Here is a 20,690-nt window from a genome sequence, read left to right on the forward strand (position 1 = left end):
TGGAGTAAGGGGAGGAGAAAGGACTGTGAGCCCTGCCGATTGGCCAGGCACAAGTCGGTGTCTTGTTACACAGGATGTGGTCATATCTATGGCGCGCACTTCCCTTGATTGTCATTGGTTAGTTTAAAGAAATCCTGGGTGTGGCTAGCAGAGGCTTGGGCTTCCGGGAAGAAGCTCCTTGCCGAGCACATGGCTGCCCAAAAATGGAGGATCCAGGGTAAGATGGAGGGCGTAGCCCTCGCCCTTTCACATTGTTCAGTTTTTATGGCCTGACATGCCTTGCAAGACCAGTTTCCTCCTCAGAAGGAGGTACCACCTTCTATATATACTTTAGTAATTCCCTGAAGTTCTATAAACCCCTTTTAGTTCAAATATATGACCTGCTTAGAAGCCTGCAATTTAGAATAAGTCAGAGTCTTTTCCATGGGTTTTTCTAAAGACTTGAATGCACCAAATTAAAGCAATGACTGTCCAATATGACAAAATTCAAAAGTGGCATGGTTATAGATTTTTTAAAAATGCAATTGATAAAACATTTACTTTTTTAACATTCTGAGATAACAACCTTCTGGTACAAAAAACAATTTGTATATAAAGAGTGACACATGGCTTATTGCAGACAGTGTAGTGAACATTGAAAACAGTTTATAAATTTCAATAAATGAAATGTAAAACACCCAGAAAGTCACTGACAGACACAGAGAATTAGCACGCTGACCCTATGTCCCTGACTGGATATGTGCTATTTCTAAAAGTTTCCTGTTTGAACTTGGCTCTGAATTTGTGTAAGTTCTTTTTTGAAGCAGGCTGAAATTTCTATAACCTTCAAAGTATATGTATTTTAAATAGAATATTGCTATTAATTTTTTTATTTGGCAGAGTTTCCTCATGAAATTTTAAATATATTGAATTAATCTAATTTAGTTCAAAAATATTTTTTTTCAGGGAGAGAGAATAAATCTTTGTGTCACCTTGGGGCCCTTGAGATGTCACAAAGTTATCTCTCAGTTAAATCCTTGAAATATTACACTTGGAAAAGCTGCCAAATGTACCCTTTTAAAGATTATCAAAGCTTAAATCGGTTTTAACATTAAAGATTTTGGTCTTGACCACAGAATTAACTCTTTTCAATCTGGCTAATAAATTGTTATGTTCTAGTAATGCCATAGAAGTACAGAATATACTTTGAATTGTAGAGAAAACCCTGGGAGGACACGCCTACCGCCCGCCCATTTCTTTGCTGCCTTGCCCTCAAGGGTGCAGAAGTGTCAAAGCTGTGACTGCCCAATAGCCAGCCTGCATGGGTTTGTGACATCACAGGCAGGTGCCAACCAACCCATCCTGTTTAACGGATGCACTTCGGGGCGGGGCTCTGCAAATTTCTCCACTCTGCCCCTTCCAGAATGCCTGCTAGGGTTTGGCAAGTGCTGCCTCTCAGTTTTTTCGTTTTGAAACCTAAAAGCCATTTTTAAAGCTACTCTTTTTTCCTTCCACCCTCCTGCTTTGCCTCAGGCGGGAAAGATAATGGTTTGTTAATTACAGGCAGGCTTGAAATTAGCTATTGGTCTGGCCTTTGTTTAAACTTCCGTGGGTTAATGTATATTAACCTTCACAAATTGTACACTTTCAAATTAGTCTTAAAATCTTAAAACTTTAACCCAGCTCAGCAAAATGACCTTTGGTTCTGAGTGGCACAAAGCCCACATAGAGGGTTTCCCATGTTTATAAAAACAGCAAAGAGCAAACTAAGCTAGCAAATAATATTAGTAACCAAGGTTACATTACAGACAAAAAGTCTTTCAAAATTCAAATCCTGCCACGTGTTCAGCCTGTCCACAAGCAGCTGGGCCCCCAGCAAAGTGGGATGAGCCCCATCTTTAAACAGATTGATTCAAACATTAACAGAAAACATCAATAAAAACACTCTTATACACAATTTTACAAGTGCGTACAACACACAGACACTACAGAAAGCACTCCATTAAAAAAACAATGTCTCTTATCCCTGGTTTGGGGACTGACCTTCCCCAGAACCTCAGCATTCTTCCAATGGACTATTTTGGCCATGTGGCTTGCCTGGTTGCCTCGCGTATATTCCCCTTGTGTCATTTTTGCCATCTTCCAAAGAAAAACAGTCTCAGGCCTATTCTATAGCATCCGTGAAGAGATGAAGCTCAGGCCAAGAGGCCCCCCCAAAATGAGTGGGGCACCTCCCCTTACCAGCAGTTCTCAACCTGTGGGTCGAGAACAATGAAAATACATCCTGCATATCAGATATTTACATTATGATTCATAACAGTAGCAAAATTACAGTTATGAAGTAGCAATGAAAATAATTTTATGGTTGGGGGTCACCACAACATGAGGAACTGTATTAAAGGGTCGTGGCATTAGGAAGGTTGAGAACCACTGCCGGGCTTAAACCAACCTTTCCCTCTCCATGGGTACAAAAGTTCCGGATACGTCCCCAAATTGTGGGAAATGGATCACCTATCCAAATTTCAAATGATGGACTGGGAAATAAAAACATGGCGAAAATGAGACTTTTAAGAACACTCCCGAGAGTGGGTGCCCATTTTACAGAATCACAATAAAGGCGAGAGGCAAGTGACCTAGTAATTAATGGACTAACTTAACAGCTGTGTCTCTAAATTCTCTAAAAGGCTAAAACTTCTACCAGGTGGTGGCAGAAGTGGCTAAGGGCTGTGATTAACTCCTGTTATGCCTGATGGGAAGATCTAGGGCAGGGGTGGGCAAACTTTTTGACTCGAGGGCCACAATGGGTTCTTAAACTGGACCGGAGGGCCGGAACAAAAGCATGGATGGAGTGTTTGTGTGAACTAATATAAATTCAAAGTAAACATCATTACATAAAAGGGTACGGTCTTTTTTTTTTTTTTAGTTTTATTCATTTCAAACGGGCCGGATCCGTAGTTTGCCCACGGCTGATAGGGCCATGCTCATATGCCAGGAGTGGAAAACAATTGGTTCCTCCCCCTCTCCCATCTTAACTCTTGCCTAAAAGTTTTTACCCAGGACCCTTACTAGAAAGGCCTGCACAAATGGAGACCGAGGAGTTAAGCTTAGTGGGATCTGGACCACGGGGGCAACAGTCTTGGCTGGATGCTATTTCACCTGACTGAGATAGAGAGCAGAAGAAAAAGGCAGACGATTCTCCAATTAAAACCTGCTTGGGATCTGGGCCAGAGGAGTAGGCATATGTAGTGGGTCAGAAATGTGCTGGGGTTTTTTTTGAACCATGTCTCAGTTTCTCTCCCAGCTGTCTAAGACAACCACAAGGACCTGGAATGCTGGGTGACCAACCTTTATATGCATCCCCTGGACGGGTCAGAATTTAATTACATGTGTTATTTCTGCGAGGCCCCTGCACGTCTTTTAGGGTTCAACAACCCAGACACCCCTGTGAGGTCCTTTACTCACATAAGGACATTCAAGATTCTTAAACCAGGGGGAGGAATTGCATCTTTGATCTTGGAGTTGGGCAGGGACCCAAGCACTCATTTAGTCAATGGCCAGGCTTTGACTTGAGACTGGCAGAAGCCTAACACTCTAACCTGACCAGGCACCAGTTTTTCCTTCCATGGGAGACTCTTTCTTCTAGTGGCAGTTGCCCTAGTGGCTTTAACTTGACTGATAATATTCTGTGTGATGAATAAACCTCTAGCTCAGATCCTGTTGTAGGTGGTGGGAAAGACAGGGGTTGTTAGATCAGTGGGGTCAGACCTGACATGGGTTCAGCAATCTGGTTCAGCAACTTGAGTTCTGGCTAGGAAAGAATTCAGAGCCAGCACTCAAACTGTAAGAGAATATTTATTTATAAAATCACAGAGGAGGAAGAAGTAATTCACAGAAGGAATGGGCTGAGGAAGTAAATTATAGAAGGAAACAAGTTATATCAGTGATTCTCAACCTTCTTAATGCTGCGACCCTTTAATACAGTTCCTCATGTTGTGGTGACCCCCAATTTCATTGTTACAAATTGAACATAATTAAAGCATAGTGATTAATCACAAAACAACATGTAATTATATATGTGTTTTCCGATGGTCTTAGGCGATCCCTGTGAAAGGGTCGTTTGACCCCTAAGGGGGTCGCGACCCACAGGTTGAGAACCACTGAGTTAAATGAAGGCCACTAGGAGCTTGGGAGTGAGAAAGGTAATGGTAATGTGCCTGGGGGAAGTGGGCAGAGGGGAGGGAAAAGGCACCAGCAAGTTTCCAAAAGAGAGCTTGTTGGGTCCTCCATCCTAAGGGTTTCAAGGGTGGAGATTTTAGGGGAGGTCCCAGGGGAAGATCTCAGTAGAATATTCAGCAGCTTTCCAGGTGTGTCCTTTCAGGGTGTGGTCTCCATGATTGATTGGTGGGCATCCACGGGGCAGGGGGTCATTATTCAGTGCAGCTGGTCCTGAGATCAGCTGTAGCTGGTTTTGTTGCTTATCTGGGCCTGGAGCTGAAATACAACTGAGGCATAGATGTTATCTCTAGGGAGGAAAGGTCAGGGGGTCCAAACTGCATGACTAGCGATATGCTAGGGGAGGAAAGTCATCCTGGGGACAAGGTTCCACTCTACAATTGCCCATTGCTAGGCACCTGGAGCTTTCCTCCCTGGTGCCCTTCTGTACCTGGCCCATGTCTGTACCTTTCTCTGCTTATGTCTGTCTAACTCAGTGGTTCTCAACCTTCTGGTCCTTTAAATACAGTTCCTCATGTTATGACCCAAACATAAAATTATTTTCATTGCTACTTCATGACTGTAATGTTGCTACTGTTATGAATTGTAATGTAAATATCTGATATGCAGGATGGTCTTAGGCGACCCCTGTGAAAGGGTCGTTCGACCGCCAAAGGGGTCGAGACCCACAGATTGAGAACCGCTGGTCACTCTACCTGCTTACCACACTACCAGTGATCTTTACCTATCTTTCCCAGATATTTAGCCTTCCAGTTGTTTCTGGTTTTAAATTGTTTTTTGGTGGTTTTTGATTTTTTTTGAGGGGGGGGGGGGCTCAGTGCTTTACCATAAATATCATTTTGGAGGCCATATGACTCCTGCCTGCACAGTAACTTCACCATACATTCTGATACTTTCTACCAGTATATTCCTACCAGTACATTATATACTTGTCTTCCATTTATCCAATCAAACCAAATAATTCAGTCAAAAAAAATGCACAAATGCTGCGACCTGCACGGCTTGGTTCAGGATCTGAAGGAGGGGCCGACGCACAAATGAAAATACTAGACACAAATATGAATTATTAAGGGGCGGGGGCCAGGTGGAGCCTCTTTCTTGAAGGGATACACTGAAACCTGGCCTTATCCGCTTTTTATTCAGTTTTAGATACACATCTTACCCTCAGTAAAGCATGGCAAACAGGTAGTAGACAGACCATCTCTAACATCAATAAAGATCAGTAAAAATTAAGGTCCAGTAAACATTTACTTGGAGGCTCTCAGGTCAGGAAATTGCTTCGAGCCACCACTATCTCAACACGAACAATCAGTGCTTAGCATCAGCCCTGCTAACGCTCAAGGTTCATCAGCCTTCCACGTTCCTTGGTGCACTCTCAGGATAGTATTGGCAAGTGGTGGCTTCCCCCACACACAAGTACACAAACTCACTCCCTGCCCAAAACAAAAGCACTGATATTGTTATTTTCATTGAAATTTCTTATTCTTATTCTGGTTTTACAAGCTCTTCACTAATCATTTTAAGCTATCAGCTCAGAGGAGATAGAGTCTGATCATAGTATCTTTTCAAAGAACCATCATAGTTATTCTGATTGCAGTGTACCTTTAGGATTAGAAGATAGAATAAAATATAGAATGGTTCCTAGCTCTTAGGAATGAATGTCTGTGGTCAAATTCCAGAAACTACATTGGCCATTTTAAACATATTTTGAAGATATCCTTGTATATGTAAACTATATCATGACATTGGCTGGCCACTTAACATCTTTTGTTTATAAAGTTAGCTTCCTGTGTTGGTAAAGAATGCAAATAAAGTCAGGTTCTTGAGTCTTGAGTAGATTTTATTTGATAAGTAAATCAAAGTACTAGATTTTAATTTTAAATAAGCATCAAAATGGCTCATAGATTACCAAGTGAAAGGAGTTAAAGAGGCATGATGGTATCCAGAAAATTTCATATATCCTAATAAGACATCTCAATGAATTTTCAAAAACTGGAAATAACTGTGCAGTTATTACCCTAGATCACAGGTGGGGAACCTTTTTTCTGCCAAGGGCCATTTGGATATTTATAACATCATTCGCTTAATATAATTCACTTAATATAAATTTATATTGCTATGAAAAAAGCTGAGTCCTGCCTGCAGTATTTTGAGGGCCCTATGTGGCTCTCAGGCCAGACGTTCCCCACCCATCCTAAACAAAGAAACAGACATTACCAGCTCCTTACAAGCTCCCCTTGTATACTCCATCCACCCCCACAAGGTAACCACTATTCTAAATTCAAAGAGCTTGTTGTTGTTGTTGTTAATCCTCACCCAAGGATGTTTTTCCATTGATTTTTAGAGAGAATGGGAGGGAGGAAGAGAGACAGAGAAAGAGAAACATCTATGTGAGAGAGAAACATAGATTAGTTGCATCCTGCACACATCCCAACCCAGGCTGGGGATGGAACCTGCAACCCAGGTATCTGCCCTTGACCGAGAATCCAACACTGAACCCTTTGGTGAGCAGACCGACGCTCTAATCATTGATCAACACTGACCAGAGAAAAGAACTCATTTTTTAACCTACTTTTGTATTTATGTAATTGGAATCATATAGTATGAACTCTTTTGTCTGGTTAATTTTACTCAATTTAAAATTTGTGAGTTCATTCATATTGTTGCACATAGTTTTAGATTATTTATTCTCATTGCTATGTAGTAGTCCATTTTGTGAATATACCCAAATTTATTTTTTATTATACTGATTTTGACTATTATGAATAGTGTGGCTATGAACATTTGAGTACATGTTTGATCTTGGTTTGTGTTTTTTTTCATTGAACAAATAAATATCTTTCTGTTAGGCATATATCTGGATTGGAATTGCTAAATCATAGTGTAGGCTTATGTTTAGCTCTAATGCTTAACAGTTTTCTAAAGTGTTCAGTTGTTTTGCATCCTCTGGATACTTGGATTTTTTTTCTATTCCATTATAGTTTTAATCTTCACTTTCCTGATCACTAATGAAGTCGAGTACATTTTTTTAGGGTAAATCATATTAACTTTATTATTTTTTAAATTTATTTTTCAGTTACAGCTGGCATACAATATTATATTAATGTCATATAGTGATTAGATATTTATATACCTTATGAAGTTATTACCCCAATGAGTCTAGTACCTATGTGACACCATACATAGTTATTATAATATTATTGACAAGTTGAGTATCTTTTATAATAACCAATAAAGATTTAACTATTCTCTTTTGTCAAATGTCTATAAGTCTTTTGCCCATTGATCTAGTGCCTTGCCTTTTATTCTAATTGATTTGTAAGACTTCATCAAATATTCTGGATCTCTCTTCTGCTTCCTTATTTCTAGTCCAAATTACCAATTTTATTCTTTGATGGTTAATGATTTTTGTTTCTTATGTAAGATATCTTTGTCTATTCAAACATCACACGGATACAAAGATGTTCTCCTAGGTTTTTTGTTTGTTTGTTTTCTAAAAGCTTTATTGATTTGCCTTTTACAGTCAGACTTAAATTCCATCTGGAATTGTGTATGGCAAGTGGTAGAAGTCAAGATTAAATTTTATCATCTGGATATTCATTTGACTCAGCACTATTTATTGAAAAAAATAATTTCTTTCCCACTGTACTAGGATGCCTGTTCTGGGTCTGTCTCTGGCATTTCTGGACTTTCTCTTAAGTTCTTTTCATCAGCTTGTCGGTTCTTGCACCAAGCCCACACTGTCTTAATTGCTATTGCTGGATAAATTGGTCTTGATACCTGTAAAGTAAACTCTTCAGCTTTATGGCTCTCAAGAATTGACTTGGCTACTTTGACCTTTGCATTTCCATGTTAATTTGTTGAATCAGCTTGCGCATTTCTGGAAAAATAAATAAGTGTTGGAAATTTGATTAGGATTGCATTGATTCTATAGAAAAAGTTGGAGAATTAACATCTTTAAAATACAGTAATTTAAATGAAATATGACTTTACTTATGTAGATCTTTAATTTCTCAGTAGTAATTTGTAGTTTACAGTGTGGAAGTGTTGTACATCTTTCATAGAAATTATTCGTAGGTATTCCATGTTTTTGTGAAACTGCTGTAAGTAGTATCATTTTCAAAATTTAACTATGAGATTGAGACAGATATATAGAAAATGGTTGTTTCTTTGCATAGACCTTTATCCAATAACCTTGCTAAATTCACTTATTATTATAGTTTGCATATGTATTAGATTTCCTGTGAGTACAATCAAGCCATCCCAAATACTGACAGTTTTGCTTCTTTTTCAGTTTGCATACCTCTTTTTGTTCATTTTATTTTTCCTTTACTGTAATGAATAGGAGCTCCAATACAATGTTAAATTGAAGTGTAATAGCAATAATGGCAAGGGGAAAGTTGTAAATATTTTGCCATAATTGTAATACTTGCCATAGAGTTGTCTTTTTTGTTTTTTGTAGATATTCTTTTTTTTTTTTAATATATTTTATTGATTTTTTATAGAGAGGAAGGGAGAGGAATAGAGAGTCAGAAACATCGATGAGAGAGAAACATTGATCAGCTGCCTCCTGCACACCCCCTACTGGGTATATGCCTGAAACCAATGTACATGCCCTTGACCAGAATCGAACCTGGGACCCTTCAGTCAGCAGGCCGACGCTCCATCCACCGAGCCAAACCGGCTTATGCTGTAGATATTCTTTATCAAATAAAAGGAAGTCCCCTTTTCTTCCCATCCTAATTTGTTAAAAGGTTTTATTCTGAATAGGTATATACTTTTATAATTTGCTTTATCTTTATTTATCATATGGTCATATGAATTTTCTTTTTTTTACTAATGTAGCAATTCAATTGATTTGTATTATAATATTAAACTATCAAAGAGTGATAATTAAATGAGATAATGACTTTTCAGACTGAAAACTTATTAAGAGATTAAGTGCCTAACCTCTAGCAATTCATTTAATACATAGATTGTTATGTTTGTTAGCTAGCTGGTAGTTCAATGAATATGTCATTTAGGGAATATACCTTCTTCCATCCACATTAATACATCTGTAACAAATATTCTGTGATATGACACACAGTAGACCACTTGCTACACTCTGTGTAGAATACAAAGATACTAGTATGTAAGGGTCAGTCTCAGCCCTGGGGAACTATAGTCTAGTTTGTGAGCTCATAGCAATTTTTAGTAATTATAATATTAATATAAAGCAATATTTAAGAATATTTTGAGTGAAGCATTAACTAATGTGTATGTTTTATAAAGAAATAAATGAATATTCAGACTTTTCAGTCACAATGTATTGCACAGGGTTGAAACAGCCAGGCATGTTTCATTACATTAAATTATCCAGAATAAAGTATGAAAATGATAGTAATTAAAGATAAGACTCCAAAATAGGAGTTCAAATTCAATCAAGGAAGATCTTAACTGCCTAAGTAAAATTAAACCTGGTTTTGTAGCAACTCAATTTTACAGATAAGAAAATAAGTCTTGAGAGGTCATGACCTACTTATGGTGATACTAAATCAGAATTGGGTGTTCATAAGAAAAAGAATATAATCTTCTTGATCCTTAATGAAATTTTCCACCTCTTCCAAATTAGTTTATCTAGCTATTTATTATAATTGTGTTACTCTATAAAAATGGTTTGTTTCTTGTCTTTTAAAAATTATATTCTATGTCTAATTATATTTAATACTCCGGGGTAAAACTAAATTGATGAGGAGTGGGGAAAAACAACAATGATTCTTTAGCCATGACAGATATAATGGGCATTTATGTCATATGATACTGAATGTTAAAACGAGGTCACAGGGCATTAGGAAAAGTAAACAAGCAGTGTAGTACCTCTGGGTGATGAATGTGAGGGGAAACATCTCATATAGGTTACTAGCCAGGATATTTATCATTTAGTGCTGAAACTCTGAAGACATGATAATAAGGTTTTTCTACAATAGTCATGACATTAGAATACCGTGGAATCTCTTTATGATAACTTCTTTATCCTGTTAGCTTAGTGCTTAAACAAGATGACACAGTTTCATGGGGAATGATGAAAATGTCATTACCTATTTCTTTTTTTGGATCTGTCCCTGCTTTCTTAATATTAAGAACAAATCTTTTATTTAACATATACTTAAGCACCTTTATTTTATAGTGAGAAGTACAGGAAACAAAAGGAAAAGCAATTACTAAGTGAATTTGGAATTAATAATTTTATTGTTATTTTTATATGCTCTTAAGTAGTAAATTATATATTTTAGAAAACATTAATGCACATACAAATGGTCAATAATAATTATAAAATTAATTAATGAAGAAAATAACTGTTATAATCATCTTTGTATAAGCCTGGAAGTAAGGCATTATTTCTTTCTCATTTACTCTCTTTTTATCTCAACATTGTAATAGGTTTACATTTTCAAAGTGTTGTAGTTACTTATAATACTATCCACTTTAATAACAATGAAAATATGTAAATTTTGTAATATGCACTAAAAATGTATAAGCTAAGTTGAACTGGAAATGAATATGCTTAACTTTGGCAACAAGGAAAATTTAATTCAGTTTAGTTTTAACATTTACTAGTTTAAACATTTACTTGAATCACAAGAGTAATCAGTCCAAGATAAACAATGCCATCTTAGCACAAAATTCCCTCATGCTATCTGCCTTTATATAATCTGTGGACTAGCAGGTACTGGTTCATAATATGCTTGCTTTGCCCTTTGTCCTTAAACACATTCATACCAGCAGGATACGCATGTCATTGTACAGTGATCATGCATACCAGTACCTTAAAGATTTGGGAAAATTTGAATTATAATAGAATTTAGTGGAAGAAAGAAATAACATGTCTTAGCACTGGCATTCTCCTAGCCCAGAGATGACATGCAGTAAACAGGATACATTTTATTTATTTATTTATTTATTTATTTATTTATTTATTTATTGTTTAAAGTATTACATATGTCTCCTTTTTCCCCTGATTGATCCCCTCCCCCCAACAGGATACATTTTACATAGCTCTGTTGCTGGGAAAGACATGGAAAAAGATAGTAAATTGTAAAATTTGGGGAAATGGAAAGTGGCTAAATTATTTATAAAATTTGATCTTAATTACAAGCATAATGTGAATATAATTTTTATCAGTATTTTAAAAGATGAAGAAGGAAATAATTTCAGGAAAAATTATATATTTTTGTTTGTATATGTTTAAACATATTCTTATATATTGGAGATAAATGAACATTTTCTTCTATGTTGGGGATAGTGGTGAAGCAGCCAGAAAGACAGATATTGGCATGATGGGCTGGCCATATGAAGAGTCCCATGTGGAGAGGTAAATCTAGCATAGAGGCCCAGATGGTTTTAGAACTATGATAAAGATTGAAAAGAAAGGAGATTCTAATACCCAGGCCTGTCACAATATGCAGTGGCTTACTGACTGAGACAACAAAGAAAAGGCCAGCTTATAGGAAGACAAACCATGAACATTATGAGTATCAATTTTAAATGTTAGAGTTACATTAGTAATTTTTTTTAAGAATCATCGTGTTCTAAAGAGTATTTACTTATCCTACAATTTTATACCTAAATAGATCTCTCTACCTTTAATAAAACTTACTAAGTGGTAAGTTATGTCTGAGGCATTAAGTAATACCCTTGAGGTATGTAAAATACATCTTCTGATGTGTTAGTGCCTGATATCTAATCAGAAGAGCAGTAATTTAAACACTTAGCGGGTTATAGTCTGTTTTTATGCTTTTCTACCAATCAGGGTATTTTTATATGTCCTATAGTACCTACAATGTAGAATTGTAAAATGTTTTTTTAAATTATTCCTTTTCAATCATGCCCATTTTACAATTAGACTACATTTTTTCTAAGGAAATCCTATATAATAAAAGCCTAATATGCAAATTCGCAGTGCTGGCAGCGGGCGGTAGTGGAAGTGCTGCTGGCCCCAATGGGCCCCGGCGAGAGTGGGACTGCGGTGGGATGGTGGAGCAGATGAGCGGTCGGCGCCAGGCCACAGCTGGTGCGAGCAGGGCCCTGATCATCCCGCCAATCACCCCGCAGACAGTGACCAGTGGCGGCGGGGAGGTGGGGGCCCAGACCCGATCAATCACCCCGCAGATGGCAACCAGCGGCCAGCAGACCCAGATTGCCTGATTGGGGCTGGGCCCTGGGCTGAGACAGGGAACTGAGGGTGGGTGGCGGTGACCAACCTCCCGTGATACCCAGGCAGGGGCCTGCAATCTCTCGCTGGCTACCTGGGAGCAGGGGTGACAGGGACGGAGGTGTGGTGAGAATGCGGGATGTCTGCCGAGCTCTCTCTCACTCCCCTGCTATCTTCTCCCTGGATGCCAGGGCTCGCGTGCCAGAGAAGCCCCCATGCTCAGGTGCCAGGTGCCTGTAAGGAGCCCACCCCACACCTGCACGGCCTCTTCCAGGTGAGCCAGGCTGCAGCCTCCGGGACCACGGGGGCTGGTCGGGCTCTCCGTGGGTTTGTGCAGGAGCCGGTCTGCAAGGCCAGCCAGGAGAGAATGCGCTGCCCACCCAGCTTCCATGTGGTGTGCTGGGCGGCCCAGAGGCCCATGCTGCACCCCAGCCCATCTGCACCCATGCTGCTGTCCAGCTGTGCTCACCGCATCTCTGCATGGGGACTCGGGCACCATGACTCAGGTGGATGGGGGCGTGCGGGGGGCCAAGGGCCGAGGTGCTGCCAAGGGCCCAGAGGTCAGCTGGGACCTGCCCTTCCATGCCAGACGCTCGCACTTCAATCGCAGGCCAGGTCTAGGGACAGCGCTGTGCATGAATTTCATGCATTGGGCCTCTAGTAAGAATATACTATTCATCATTCCCAAAGTTAATTATGAGCTCACTTGAGGATCACCAAACAGAATTCAGTTTGAAGTTTTTCACTTTTTCATGTTATCTTTCTTTTTCAAAAATATACTATGCTTGCCACTGCTGGATCAGATATCCTCTATTTCAACCCTTACATTGACTATTATATTTTCTTCTTCTCTGGCATTATTTTTGTTCTTCAGGTAAATCCTTTTGAGTCTTTGCTGTGTTAAAAATTTTACTAAGTTCTACAGTAGCTCAGCTTTATTAATTTAGACTTTGGCAAATTAAGGTTGGCGTAAGTGTATCTATATATTACCTACAGAGTACTTCCTTTTGATTATCCATAATGTAAATTTAAAGGCATTTTTGTTGTAACTTTATAATTTTTATAGTTGCTGATTTTTTTTATCTTAATTAAACTTTTGTTTAACCATTTTACTTCCGCCTGGTTAAAGAATACAAATCATGTTTATAATTTACAACTTTAAGAAATTAATATTTTCTCTTGATTAACATGTTAGTTGAAAATATTTTATCTGTGGAATGGTATGTACTTAATACAATAAAATCTCCTTATGTTATCTGTTTCATACTAATGGGCAGGACTGAATCCATTTATCTGGCTTTGTTTAAGGCTCATCACCATGTCACCCATGTGTGGAAAGGGAATAAATAGTAGTGAACATGTATGATTTACATTTCCCCATCCTTTCCACTTTCGTGTTTTATATAACTTTCTATAGAGATCCACAGTAAATATGATATTTGAATATTTATGTTTGCATAAGTAATTATATTAATATTATAAGTTTTACTAAAAATATATATTTTCTAAATATAGTAGAAATTACATAATATTTCTAAATATAAAACAAATATATTTGTAAAATATATGATATAACTTAGACTTAAATGATGTCATCTTGAAAAATTTTTTAAAGGCAGGGTTGTTCTATAATAGCATTTCCTTCTGCTCATTTCCTCTAGATTCTTAATAGTACTCATAATAAAATACCAATAATGTAAAAACAAATACAAAGCATATTGATTTTTACTTTTTTTACTTTGAGTTTCCCAAAATACAATGGATGACTTTTAGCAGAATTCCTATTTTATTAGCAGAATTTTTACCCACAGTTGTAAATTAAGAAATATTTAAGTCTCCTCTGCCCAAAAATATCTTAACTACACAATTTGTAATTCTTTCAAAATGTTTTTGGTCATTCTCTGCTATCACTTTCAGATATGATTAACAAAAGTATCCTATATAATAAAGAGGTAATATGCAAATTAACCCTCATGCCCTCACAAGATGGCTGCCTATGACCAGGCCAGCAGGGGGGGCAGTTAGGGGCAACCAGGCCGACAGCGGAGGGCAGTTGGGGGCAACCAAGCCAGCAGGGGGGTAGTAAGGGGGGACCAGGCAGGTGGGGGAGACAGGAGCAACCAGGCCAGCAGGGGGGGCAGTTAGGGGCAACCAGGCCGACAGCGGAGGGCAGTTGGGGGCAACCAAGCCAGCAGGGGGGTAGTAAGGGGGGACCAGGCAGGTGGGGGAGACAGGAGCAACCAGGCCAGCAGGGGGGGCAGTTAGGGGTGACCAGGCCAGCAGGGGGGGCAGTTAGGGGCAACCAGGCCGACAGAGGAGGGCAGTTGGGGGCAACCAAGCCAGCAGGGGGGTAGTAAGGGGTGACCAGGCAGGTGGGGGAGACAGGAGCAACCAGGCCAGCAGGGAGGGGGCAGTTGGGGGCGACCTGGCTGGCTGCGGGGGGCAGTTAGGGGTGACCAGGCCAGCAGGCGGGGCAGTTAGGGGTGACCAGGCAGGCAGGCAGGTGAGCAATTAGGAGCCAGCGGTCCAGGATTGTGAGAGGGATATCTGACTGCCAGTTTAGGCCTGATACCAGGGATTGGGCCTAAACCAGCAGTCGGCCATCCCTCGAGGGGTCCCGGATTGGAGAGGGTGCAGGCTGGGGTGAGGGGACCCCCCCCCCCCATGCATGAATTTCTTGCACCAGGCCTCTAGTTTTATATATTAAATCAAAATTTACTCTATAGTTTTTCTAATTCTAAACATTTAGAATAACAGAGTAAAATAACTCTAGGATACTCTGATACAAGAGCTACATAACTGAGAAGCCTAGGAAATGTTGCTGGACTAGTTAAATTGATAACAAAGTGAAAAGTAATAGTTCCTAAAATATAAAAAATTTAACTCAATTTTGTCATTAATTGGATTCAGCAATTTCTGGTAACAATGATTAAGCAACAAATCAAGAAAACCTGAATTTTGCTTCATCATTTTATTTTCTGGACCTTTGTTTAAAAATATATTGAGGTGTGTTTTGTTTTTTTATGACTGTTGATAAATGTGGCTGCATTGAGCTTATAACAGAAGATCAATGTTTTAAAATTTGCAACAGTATAGGTTTATATTGATTAATGTAGCTAGGTCAAAATGAGAGATTTTTGTAACAGCTTTCTTAGAAAGGCTACTCTCCACTAATGGCAACCTATCCATGTTAGCTTTCCACTGATAAATCAGCTTGAAAACTGGATGTCAATTTTTTTTTTCATTGAGGGAGTGATTTTTTTCCATGCCCTTTAACCTTTTCTGATATATTAGATTGGTTTATAAGACTAAGCTCTGTCTTACTGAAAGCAGTTGTCAAATTGACATTTGGATAGATTTTCAAATGATTGTAACACCTAATTTTATGTAAGTATATATAATAAACACATGTGTAATCATCTATGATCTATCTACCTAACTACAAGGATTTTTTTTTGAGAAAATTTTAGTTGTACATTCTAAAATTTTAAATTGTTCTGTTTGAGGATTAGAAGTTTAAAGGTCAGATCCTCAACTGGAAGATTAGGAAATGTGCTTCCAGAAGTACTTTAGTTTTCACTGAGTGGGGACAGTGATTGTTTTTCCCTTGTGAATCTTCTCCCCCTCCTTTTTTTTTTCCTTTTTATTTTCTTGAAAAATACTAATGGCCTAATTAATGAATTAATGGCAACTCTCTTATGTTGTTATGTGGTAACTGGGTATGTATTAGTAAGAAAAAAAACAAACAAAACCTGACAGTACTTTATTTCTAAGGAAACCAGTATTGATGACTGGAAATAACACTAGGAAAGATTTTATTAACAGCACAAAAAAACAGGCTTAATTTGGATTTAATGGAGTATACTTCAGTGACAGCTGACAGTGTCATACTTCCACACCTTTATAGCTGACTTTAAGTTAGCCTGGGAAGGTATTGACTGTGAAGTTTCTGTTGTATAATTACTTTTTGCTAAGGAAAAAAATAAAAAAAACATGGTTTATTGATCTAGAAAGAAGCATTTGAGTAGCAGTTTCCCTTGGCTAACAGTGAGTGTCATCTTTCAGCCATGATAAATGGTAACTTTCTGGCTCAGCATAATTGCTTTGTGGTGAAATGAACCTCCTATACCCTTCTCCTTTTCCCATCAAGGAGATACAGTAATCACCTTTATCTGAAAGCCATGATTTACTGAACTAATCATGCTTTAATACAAGAAAATCTTTTCCCTCCAGAGTATGTTCAGTTTTTGCTAACTGAAACAAAAATGCATTATGAAACTATGGGATTTGTAATATTTTTAGAATCTACAAGTATACATTTTTAAATAACCTATTGATTATTTATGACATATGCTTTCCCCTCCATTTCTGGTCTATTAGGTAGCCTTTGCTCTTATGTTGAAGGTAAATTAAAAAAATAAATAGAGATGACAAATTTTATATACTTATTTTGACAATTGGAAGAACCATTAAATAAAAAAAATCGTTTTTCCGAAATTTATGACATTTGGCAAATATAAAAATTTAGTTTATTTAGTTAAAATATGTTTTGGAAATGCTTCTCTGTATATAACATTTTTAAAGAGTATTAAACAACATTTTTATTGTTTAGATTTTTTTTCCTATGGTTCTTACCTCCATTAAGAGCAAATAAGATACCTTGAATGTGAAAACCATACGTTCTCTACCAATTCTGAAAAACGGAGATAATTTGTATTATTTGTTAGCTTTCTGACAAAAATGTTTAATGTGTTATCAGTTTTTCTTTTCAGCCTATGTTATATTTTGCTGAAAATAGATCTCTATTTACTTGCCAATACTTTAATATTGCCCCTGGGTAATGACTTTTAGTTAAGTAATGTTATTTAAAAAATATCTGGCAGTCATTTTAGATCATTTTAATACTGCTGTGAAGGGTTTGGATAAAGGTCATTTTCAATGATTGTGCTTGTTAAATAAATTTGAAAGGTTTCACAAAGGGAATCTTGCTTTTCAGTGTGCTGTCAAAAATTTCCTCTTAGCACTTCTGGGAATACAAAGTAAAAATGTAGTTTTTTCTGCCTGAAAGGCAATATATTTTATATTTTCCTTTTCTTTGTTTATTTTCTTCTCATAATTCTGTTTATTCCCACAACTGAGCACAAAGGTTTCATTTTGTCAGAAATTAGATCCATCACTTTTGACAGCTTGTGAAAACCCCTACACACTAGTATTTCTCCAAACATTTTGAAAGCATAGGTTTTTTGCTATAACTTATTAAAAAGCATTGCTTTTTTTCCCAAGCAATTCCCCTTCTAGTGTAACCTTGGTTCACAGTTTGCTCCCACTCTGACCACAGCTGGCCTTTGCTGTTCACAGTTGAAAAGTGAAATCAATGCTTGGCCTAACAAAATGCAGATGAAAGCCATTCTGATCATATATCGTCATTTCCTGTAACTTTATCAGCCTTCAGTTACTTATGTGATCTCTGAAAATCATGGTTTACTCAAGTAAACCTAGTCCTAACTTCTGTGTTGAGATGTGTTGTCTTCAAGGAAAATAATACGTTTTTAAAGCCATAGGCATTATAAATAGCTAGCTCACCATTATAGTTTGCTAAAACAATTATTGCTTTTGTTCCCTGAAGGAAATATTACATCTCTAACCAAATAATTTATCATTTAATTCTAGAAACTTATACTCTAAGCAAAAATGTATACTCTAAAGAAGCTCCTTTATTCTTATTGCTAACACAATTTAAGATTCTGAAACAAAGAATGCTAAATGCCTCAATCCAAATTATCATTGATCTGATATTTTTCTTAAATATTTATTTGAACAAGATTGGAAGGAAAGCCGTAATGTTGTAGCTGAATACTTCAGAGGTTACAGAACTACAATGACTTTGATAAAAAACAGCCTTTTCTCCTTCCTATTTTAAATTGTTCCTACTTTGATTATAAGCATTTATTATAATTATCAAGAGATTAGGCTGTTGTTACAGAGTCCTTGTAATGGAACCATTTACAAGGAATATAATGGCAGTTTATTGGATTCTGAAAAAGAAAACAGCACAGATAAAGTGGTTCTTTCTGCTAAATGGTTAGACTGCTAGCTAAATATACCACTAATATTATTATTCTGTCTTATTTCATTTGCTTTAGTAGGTTTTGTGACTAAGGGCACAATTTTTCCTAGTAAATAACCTGTCTTCTTATTTTATCTATGGCTTATGTCTTTTGTGGGGTTCCTGCATACATAAATGTGTGTTTGTTTTCTGCAAGAAGGACCAATAAGTAGCCCTCAATACTCTTTGATATATACTCTTTGTTTTAGAATTTACATTTATACAATACTTTTCCTAATATAGCTTTTTAATATTAACTTGTATTTTGATTTTTTAAACTTATTGGCATATAAGATAAATCCATTTGTATATGACTTCTGAGTCACATGTTCTTATTTTTCTAGTTGCAGTAAAATAGTCCTAGTGAAATAAATATCCAGGAAGTTAGCCGCCTTCAGACCTATTCAGTGCTAATATATTTTCTCCCAGAATCAATACAGTTGGCACTCAGGGTAAATGTATTTTGGCTCTTTCCTGATTCCTCAAAGGTAAAATATGATCCTTAACAGTGTGTGTGTGTGTGTGTGTGTGTTTTGTGTGTGTGTGTGTGTGTGTGTTTTGAGACTCTTATCCATTTTCAGACACAAAAAAATGAAACACACAATATTTTGAAAGATACTAAATTCTATAAAGTAGATTTTTCGGTCCTTTCCCAGACTAGCAACTAATGGAATTTCAATGTTTGTTAAAATACTAGCATAAACAAACAACTGGGGAATCCATGCCTGCAGATTAGGCACTAACTGCTAACCTATCAGAAGTCCCAGGATGGGTAGAAGACTAAAGTTCAGAAAAATTGGTTCTTGTGAAGTGGGGGACTGCTGTGGGAAGGCAGTGCTATTTTAGAACTTATAAACGTGCTGCTAGGTATCCTAAGCCTATCTTTAGAAAATTATTTTGCTTTTTATCAAACTAGCAAAGAAGTACCACTTTTTAAATCTCAGATTTTAGATCTTTGAAGAATTTTAAATCATATTATCTCTACATTTTTATATCTCATGTTATCAATGTTCATATTGCTGTTTTGTTAATATTGTTGCTATATATTATAGCATGGAGTAGGAGCAATGGTTTTATTCCTAAAACTTACCTGAAAATGCTTAAATTATTTGTCATCTACCATAAGAAAGCTTTACGTGTAACTTGAAGGTTTCTAGAAATAATAACTAAGTGTAAGGGTGTGTCTAACTTTTTCTTCATTACTGAGTTTTATGTATGTTGTATATATTTGAGAATTTGAAATTGCAATTGTATGCCAGTTAACATAGGTGTAAAAAGAGTGTTAAAAAAAAGGAGAGGCATAATTTAGAAAGACTTTTTGAATAATGAGGATAATTTAAAATGCATAAATTCATTATAAATTCTACAAATTTACCCTGTTTTATTATTTAGCTCCATATCAATTTAATACTAATCTTTGCTTATAAGAATACTAGAGGCCCAATGCACAAAATTTGTTCATGGGTAGGGTCCCTAGGCCTGGCCGGCGATCAGGGCCGATCTGTGGGGCAACTGTCAGGGTGATTAGGTGCCCCCCACTGGCACCAATCTTGGCCAGCCTGGCACCACCCACTCAATGTACCCACTCCCCGCCACCTTGGCTGGCCTGGGGCCTGAGGGCTGGGGACAGCTCCTGCATTGAACGTCTGCCCCCTAGTGGTCAGTGTGCATCATAGCGACCAGTCGTTCCTCCGTTTGGTCAATTTGCACATTAGGCTTTTATTATATAAGCCTAGAGGCCCGGTGCACAAAATTTGTGCCCTCGGTGGGGGGGGGCGTCCCTCAGCCTGGCCTTCGCCCATTTGCAGTCCAGGACCCCTTGGGGGATGTCCACCTGTTGACTTAGGCCCATCCCCCGAGGGCTCCCTGGCTACCAGAAGGATGTCTGACAACCCCGGCCCAGTGGGGTCCAGGGTTGCCGCCTGGCCTGCGCCGGGGCCCTCACGCCTCTGATCGCCACCATCGCTCGGCACAGGCCAGCCGGCAACCCCAGCCCCTGGGGTCGGGTTTGCTGCCTGGCTTTCCAATGGTGATCACCCGCTGCGGGGTGGGGAAAGGCGACCTTTGCCCACCCCCTAGCTCTTGCCTGCCGCCTGGGTTGCCAATCACCATTCTTCAGTCCTTCCCATTTCGCCTCCCATCATTGGGCGTATGCAAATTAGCCGCCATCTTTGTTGG

The 20,690-nt window shown here is 38.0% G+C and overlaps 1 protein-coding gene and 2 long non-coding RNA genes across 6 annotated transcripts in view; 1 reads left to right on the forward strand and 2 right to left on the reverse strand.

Annotated features, from left to right (window-relative positions):
• LOC106724231 overlaps positions 1-3,429 on the reverse strand; it is a 3,832-nt gene extending 403 nt beyond the window's left edge. Inside the window, exon 1 of the long non-coding RNA XR_001359972.1 lies at positions 3,420-3,429. This is a non-coding gene — a long non-coding RNA (uncharacterized LOC106724231). The remainder of the gene's footprint in view (positions 1-3,419) is intronic.
• LOC106724228 overlaps positions 1-20,123 on the reverse strand; it is a 21,000-nt gene extending 877 nt beyond the window's left edge. Inside the window, exons 1-2 of the long non-coding RNA XR_001359969.1 lie at positions 20,095-20,123; positions 8,791-8,793 (exon numbers count right to left, since the gene is read on the reverse strand). This is a non-coding gene — a long non-coding RNA (uncharacterized LOC106724228). The remainder of the gene's footprint in view (positions 1-8,790; positions 8,794-20,094) is intronic.
• The window catches only part of NBEA (neurobeachin), a 776,030-nt gene that overhangs the window by 377,142 nt on the left and 378,198 nt on the right, over positions 1-20,690 (forward strand). The window lies entirely within an intron of this gene.

Source organism: Myotis brandtii, unplaced genomic scaffold, assembly GCF_000412655.1.
Source record: "Myotis brandtii unplaced genomic scaffold, ASM41265v1 scaffold77, whole genome shotgun sequence".
NCBI classification, from domain to species: domain Eukaryota; kingdom Metazoa; phylum Chordata; class Mammalia; order Chiroptera; family Vespertilionidae; genus Myotis; species Myotis brandtii.